Source organism: Muscardinus avellanarius, assembly GCF_963383645.1.
Source record: "Muscardinus avellanarius genome assembly, chromosome: 16".
Taxonomy (NCBI): domain Eukaryota; kingdom Metazoa; phylum Chordata; class Mammalia; order Rodentia; family Gliridae; genus Muscardinus; species Muscardinus avellanarius.
This window is the reverse complement of record NC_137802.1, coordinates 17317071-17323657: the sequence shown is the minus strand read 5'-3', so window position 1 is coordinate 17323657 and position 6587 is coordinate 17317071.

Sequence of the window (6587 nt, the reverse complement as noted above, 5' to 3'; positions counted from 1 at the left end):
CTATTTTTACATTTTTATTTGGAAACAGGGTTTCCTAAGCCAGCGCACTCGGCTGGCTTTGAACCTGCGCGATCCTCCTGTCTCCGCCTCCCAAGTGCGGGGATTACAAGCGTGCGCCACCACGCCTGGCTTGCCCGGCTCCTTTTTATTGAAACGGGATTTTGCTAAATTTTGCTGAGGATGGACTCAAACCTGCAATTCTCCTGTCTCAGTCTCCCAAGTTTGAGGATAACAGGCATGCCATCACCTTGCCTGGTAAGATCACAAATTTATAGAGGCCTCAGGTCCATACCCAGAGCATAGCACAGTGTTGGCACCTCGAAAGTGTTTAAAAATATTTAGCCAGAACCGGGTGTCGTAGCGCATGCTTGTAATCCCAGAACTTGGGAGGCAAAGACGAGAGGATCTCAGGTTCATGGACAGCCTCAGCTACTTAGTGAGGGCCTCCGCAACTTAGTGAGAGACCTTGTTTCAAAATAAAAAAATGAAAAGTAGGGCTTGGGGGTGTAGCTTGGAAGTAGAATGCTCCTGGATTCTATCTCTAGTACCACACACACACACACACACACACACACACACACACACACAAATTAGCCAGGTGTGATAGCACATGCTTAACGCTTATAATCTCAGTACTTGGAAAAGATGAGACAGGAGGATTGCAGGTTTGTGGCCAGCTTCAGCAACTCTTGAGGCCCTCCACAATTTAGTGAGACTGTTTCAAAATAAAGGATAAAATAGGAGCCCAGCATGGTGGTGCATGCTTGTAATCCATGCATTTGGGGTTGATGTAATCTAGCATTTGGGAGGCTGAGACAGGAGGATCATGGTTCTCAGACAGCCTCAGCTACTTAGTGAGGTCTCTCATGCTCAGTGAGACCCTGTTTCAAAAAAATAAAAAATAGGGCTGGTGGCGTATGTTGGAGGTAGAGCACCCCTGGGTTCCATCTCCAGTACCATATAAATAAATAAATAAATAAATAAATAAATAGTTGGGGCTGTAGCTCAGAGGTAGAATGCTCCTGGGTTCCATCCCCAGTACTGCAAAAAATAATTTGCTGAATGAACAGATAGGAGTGATTTACCCTTCTCTCCGGCAGTGGGCGTCAGCACATTAATAGAAAAGGGCTCAGATGCAGTTGGACTGATCCAAGGGGAGGGTTTGAGAGCACATACAGTTAAAAAAGAAACTGAGTGCTTGATAAGATAGGGTTTGATGTGATTTATTTATTTATTTATTTAATTTTTATTTTTTGGTGGTACTGGGGATGGAACCCAGGGGCTTTCTACCTCCGGGCTATACTCCCCGACCTATTTTATGTTTTATTTTGGAACAGGGTCTCACTAAGTTGCTGAGAGCCTCACTCAGTAGCTGAGGCTGGCTTCGAACCTATCCAATCCTCCTGTCTCAGCCTCCCAAGCGCAGGGGTTACAAGCATGTTCCACCATGCCCAGCTTTGATATGATTTTGAAATGTGGGCTGGAAAAAAGAGGAAATATCATATTTCAAAAAAACAGAAGGGCCAAGACCTTTGTGACAGAAAAGCTAGGAAATCATAAAAAAAAGTAATTATGACCACTCCCTTAAAATTATGCATTCTCGCTGAGTGTGATGTCACACACACTTGTAATCCAATACTTGAGAGCCTGAGACAGGAGGACCGCAGGTTCGCATCCAGCCTCAGCTACTTAGTGAGGCCCTCTGTAACTTACTGAGACCCTGTTTCAAAATAAAGAACAAAAAAATAGGGCTGGGGGTATAGACTGGAGGTAGAATCCCTCTTGCTTCAACCCCCAGTACCACAAAATAAAAAAATAAATAAAATAAAATAATTAAACTGGGGCCAGGTGTGGTGGTACATACTTGTAATCCCAGCATTTGGGAGGCTGAGACTGGAGGATTGCAGTTCACGGACAACCTCAGCTACTACTTAGGCCCTTTGCAACTCAGTGAGACCCTGTTTCAAAATAAAGAATAAAAAATAGGACTGGGGGTGTAGCTCAGAGGTAGAATGTCCCTGGGTTCCATCCCCAGTACCGCAAAAAAGAAAAAAAGAAAAAAAATTAGGCTGGGCCAGGTGTGGTAGCGCATGCTTATAAACCCAACATTTGGGAGGCTGAGATAGGATGATCTTGGTTTGCGAACAGTCTTAGCTACTTACTGAGCTACTTACTGAGGCCCTTTGCAACTCAGTGAGACCCTTTTTCAAAATAAAAAATTAACAATAGGGCTGGGGGTGTAGCTTGGAGGTAGAATGCCCCTGGGTTCCATCCCTAGTACCACCAAAAAAAGAAGGCGTGGTGGCACATACTTGTAATTCCAGTACTTGGGAGGCTGAGACAGGAGGATCTCAGGTTCACATCTAGCCTCAGCTATTTAGTGAGGCCTGCAACTTAGTAAAAGCTTGTTTTAAAATAAAGGATAAAAGCCGGGCATGGTGGTGCATGCTTGGTGTCTCTGCGCTTGGAAGGCAGAGACAGGAGGATCGCGCAGGTTCGAAGCCAGCCGCGCTGGTTTAAGAGACCCTGTTTCCAAAAATAAAATATGTCTAGGAGTGTAGCCCGGAGATAGAAGGGCTTCCAGGAACCCCAGTACCACCAATAAATAAATAAATAAATAAATAAATAAATAAATAAATAAATAAATAATAAAGCTGGGTGTACTTGTAATCCCAGCACTTGGGAGGCTGAGACAGGAGAATTGTACAGGTTCTAAGCCATCCTCAGCTACTTAGACTCTCAGCAACTTAGTGAGACCCTGTTTCCAAATAAAGTATAAAATAGGTCTGGAAGTATAGCCCAGAGGTAGAAAAGCCCCTGGGTTCCACCCCCAGTACCACCAAAATAAATAAGTAAATAAAATAAAGGATAAAAAATAGGGCTAGGGGGAGTAGTTCAGAAGTAGAATGCCCTTGGATTTAATCCCCAGTTCTTCAAAAACAAAAGAAATGCAAATTAAAATTATGGTAGTACCATATTTCATCTTCTAGACTGATAGTGATAAAGAAGATGCTCACCCTCTGTGACCTAGCAGTACTACTTTTAAGAATTTGTCATGCTGCAGCTAGGCGTGGCGGCACGTACTTGTAATCCCCGTGCTTGGGAGGCTGAGACAGGAGGATCGCACAGGTTGGAAGCCAGCCTCAGCTACTTAGTGAGGCTCTCAGCAACTTAGTTGCTTGTTTCCAAATAAAGTATAAAATAGGCCTGGGAGTATAGTCTGGAGGTAGAAAAGCCCCTGGGTTCCACCCTCAGTACCTCCCCCCAAAAAAAAGAATTTATCATGCTAGGCGTGGTGGCTCACACTTGTAATCTCCATACTTGGGAGGCTGAGACAGAAGGACTGCAGGTTCACAGCTAGCCTCAACTACTTAGTAACATCCTCTGAAACATAGACCCTATTTCAAAATAAAGAATAAATAAAATAGAGGTGGGGGTGTAGCTTGGAGGTAGAATACTCCTGGGTTCAGTCCCTAGTACCACAGAAAAAGAATTGTCCTAGCAGAGCCAGGCATGGTAGCATATGACTGCCATCCCAGAGCTGGGGATGCTGAAACAGGGATCTCGGGTTCAAGACCAGCATCAGTAATTTTTTCTTTTGGTACTAAGGGTGGAACCCAGGGGCTTCTCTACCTCCGGGCTATACTCCCAGACATATTTTTATACTTTATTTGGAAACAGTCTCACTAAGTTGCTGAGAGCCTCACTAAGTTGCTAAGGCTGGCTTCCAACCTGTGTGAACCTCCCGTCTCAGCCTCCGAGCCCTGGAATTACAGGCGTGCGCGCCACACCCAGCTGTCTTTCCTTCCTTTTTGATTCTCTCCCTCCTCCCTCTCTCTTTTTCTGGTAGTGAGGATTGAGCCCAGGGTCACTCTACCACTGAGCTACATCTCCAGCTCTTTCTACTTTTTGTTTGGAGACAGGGCTGGAGGTATACTTAGAAGTAGAATGCCCCCGGGTTCAATCTCTAGTATGACAAGAAAAGAAAGAAAAGAAAAGAAAGAAAAGAAAAAGAATTTGTCCTACCAGCACACTTGTGATCCTTCTGTCTCAGCCTCTCCAGTACTGGCGATTATAGGCATGGGCCACCACTCCTGGCAGGAATACTCTTCTAAATATGGTAGTAAGCTGGGCATGGTGGCATACAATTCTAATCCCAGCATTTTGGAGGCTGAGACCGGGAGGATCACGGTTCAAGGCCAGCCTCAGCTACTACTTAGTGAGGCCCTTTGCAACTCAGTGAGACCCTGTTTCAAAATAAAGAATAAAAAAAATAGGGCAGGGGGTGTAGCTCGGAGGTCAAATGCCCCTGGGTTCCATCCCCAGACCAGCAAAAAAAAAAGAAGAGTTCATAACATGCTACCCTCTGGATCTTTTTTTTTTTTTTTTTTTTTTTTTTGACACTGGGGATTGAACCCAGGGGCATTCTGCCTCTGAGCTATACCCCCAGGCCTACTTTTATTTTGAAGCAGGGACTCACTAGGTTGATGAGAGTCTCAGTATTTGCTGAGGCTGTCCTGGAATCTGCAGTGTGCTCTTGTCTCAATCTCCCAAGTACTGGAATTACAGACATGCACCTACCCTCTGTGTTTAACATAAGATGGTGGATACGTGAGCCCATACATGTGTAACCGAAGAGGAAGAATATCTTTGACAAGTTAATCAAGGAGCTCGCGATGGTGGTTGTCTGTAGGAAAGAGAAGTGGAAGAATGGGGAAGGGGTGGGAGGGAACTTCCTGTTCACTGTTTACTGTTTTATACCCTCTGGATTTAAAAAAAAGGTTATATGTGTTACCTTTAAAAAGCCTTAAAAGCATAAAAATCTAAAAAAAAAAAGAAAGCCTTGTTTTCAGCGTGTGTTAATCAACGTTCAGATGTTCTTCCTGGGACCTCCGGACTCGGAGTCTGGGAGGGCAGAGCTGGACTCTGGTCTTTATTGTGCTCCCCAGGGTCACCGGAAGCAGTCTGAGGGCAGGTCAAGGAGCAGTGTTGCGCGAGTCAGAGATGCTGGAGGCGAAGGTGAAGAGGGACTGGCTCTTCTTCCTCTTGTCAGGTCCAGTGTGGGCAGGGCAGGCTGCTCCCGAGGCAGGATAAGCAAGGTTCCCGGCATTTTGACAGCACTCCAAACCCGTGGATAAACAATGGTTTAGTTTCACGGCTCAGCTTTGACTTAGAGTAACAGCCCATGTGAGCTTGCCGGTCTCACCTGGACCTACCTGGTCGCTGGCTGCTGTCCCAGTCCACGGTCTCTGCATCCCCAGATGTGCTGTTCCTTTCAGCTTCCACATGGGGTGACCGTGATCCACAGCGTGTGGTCCCCTCACGCCTCATCCTCCAGGGAATCCGTCCCTGAACCCCAGCCCAGGTCAGAGCCCCCGTCACGCAGGCTCACAGCTCACTTCTTGGCACACAGACATTTTAACTGAAACAGGCAGGGGATGACCGAATGTTTTGGTCCTGCTGCTGCGTTCCTGTGTCAGCCTGGTGCACAGTAGGTACTCAAGATTGTTCATGGACTGAACAAAGTTTTGAGAGAGGTCAGCTGTAGTTGTGGAGCCGGTGACCAGCGTCCGCGGAGCTCGGCCACCTCCCCTGGGCCGAGGCAGGGGTCCGGCGCTAGGACGGGCTCCAGGACACGCTCGCTACCCAGCCTCGGCTTCCCAACCAGAAAGGAAGCGCTGCTGCCGCTGAGATGCCACGCATGCGGCTGTCTCCTGGAGAGCAGGTGCGGAGGAGGTCTGCTTGACAGTGGAAATGAGCCGAACTCTGTCCCAACAGGACAGCGTGGTCAAGTGCCTTCACTTGCAACAGGAAGAGCCTGCCCTGCTCAGCTCCCTGAGCATTCAGTCTGCGGGGAGGTTAGTTATTATTTCCCCTGTGAGTGACTGCGTTTACTTTGTGGCTTTACTAAGCTGTACCCTTGAGTGTGGACTGACCACATCAAGTTCCAGTGTTTACTTTGGAACACACACACGGCCCAGTAATTCCTTAAACCGTTATTGATAGTCCACATGTCCGGTGCCCTGCTGGTGCAGCAAAAGTCCGTGGATGAGCACACAGTATGCTTTTTTATATTATAGGTTTTTTTTTTTTTTTTGGTGGTACTGGGGTTCCTGGAAGTCCTTCTACCTCCGGGCTACACTTCCAGACCTATTTTTATTTTTTTAAATTTTTAATTTGGAAACAGGGTCTCCTAAGCCAGTGAGGCTGGCTCTGAACCAGCACGATCCTCCTGTCTCCACCTCCCAAGTGCGGGGATTACAAGCGTGCGCCACCACGCCCGGCAACACCGTATACTTTTTAAACACCACAGAACACACACACTCATAACCTAATCAAAGGTTTATTTTCTTCTTTATGCTCAGAAACAAAGAGCCTTGCCCCCACAAGGTCTCATCTTGAAGGAATGGGAGGCAGAGATAGTGACTGGAGGGGCGGGTGTGCTGGGGTGGTTCAGTGTGGGAGTTCCGTCTCCTCCCTTGCCTCCTATCACCCCTCGTTTTCAGTGCCCCCTCCAGAACATTTGTTTGAACACAGCTTGCCACCCACTGGGGGCTGGGGAGGCAGAGCTGTAGTCAGAAGATTAA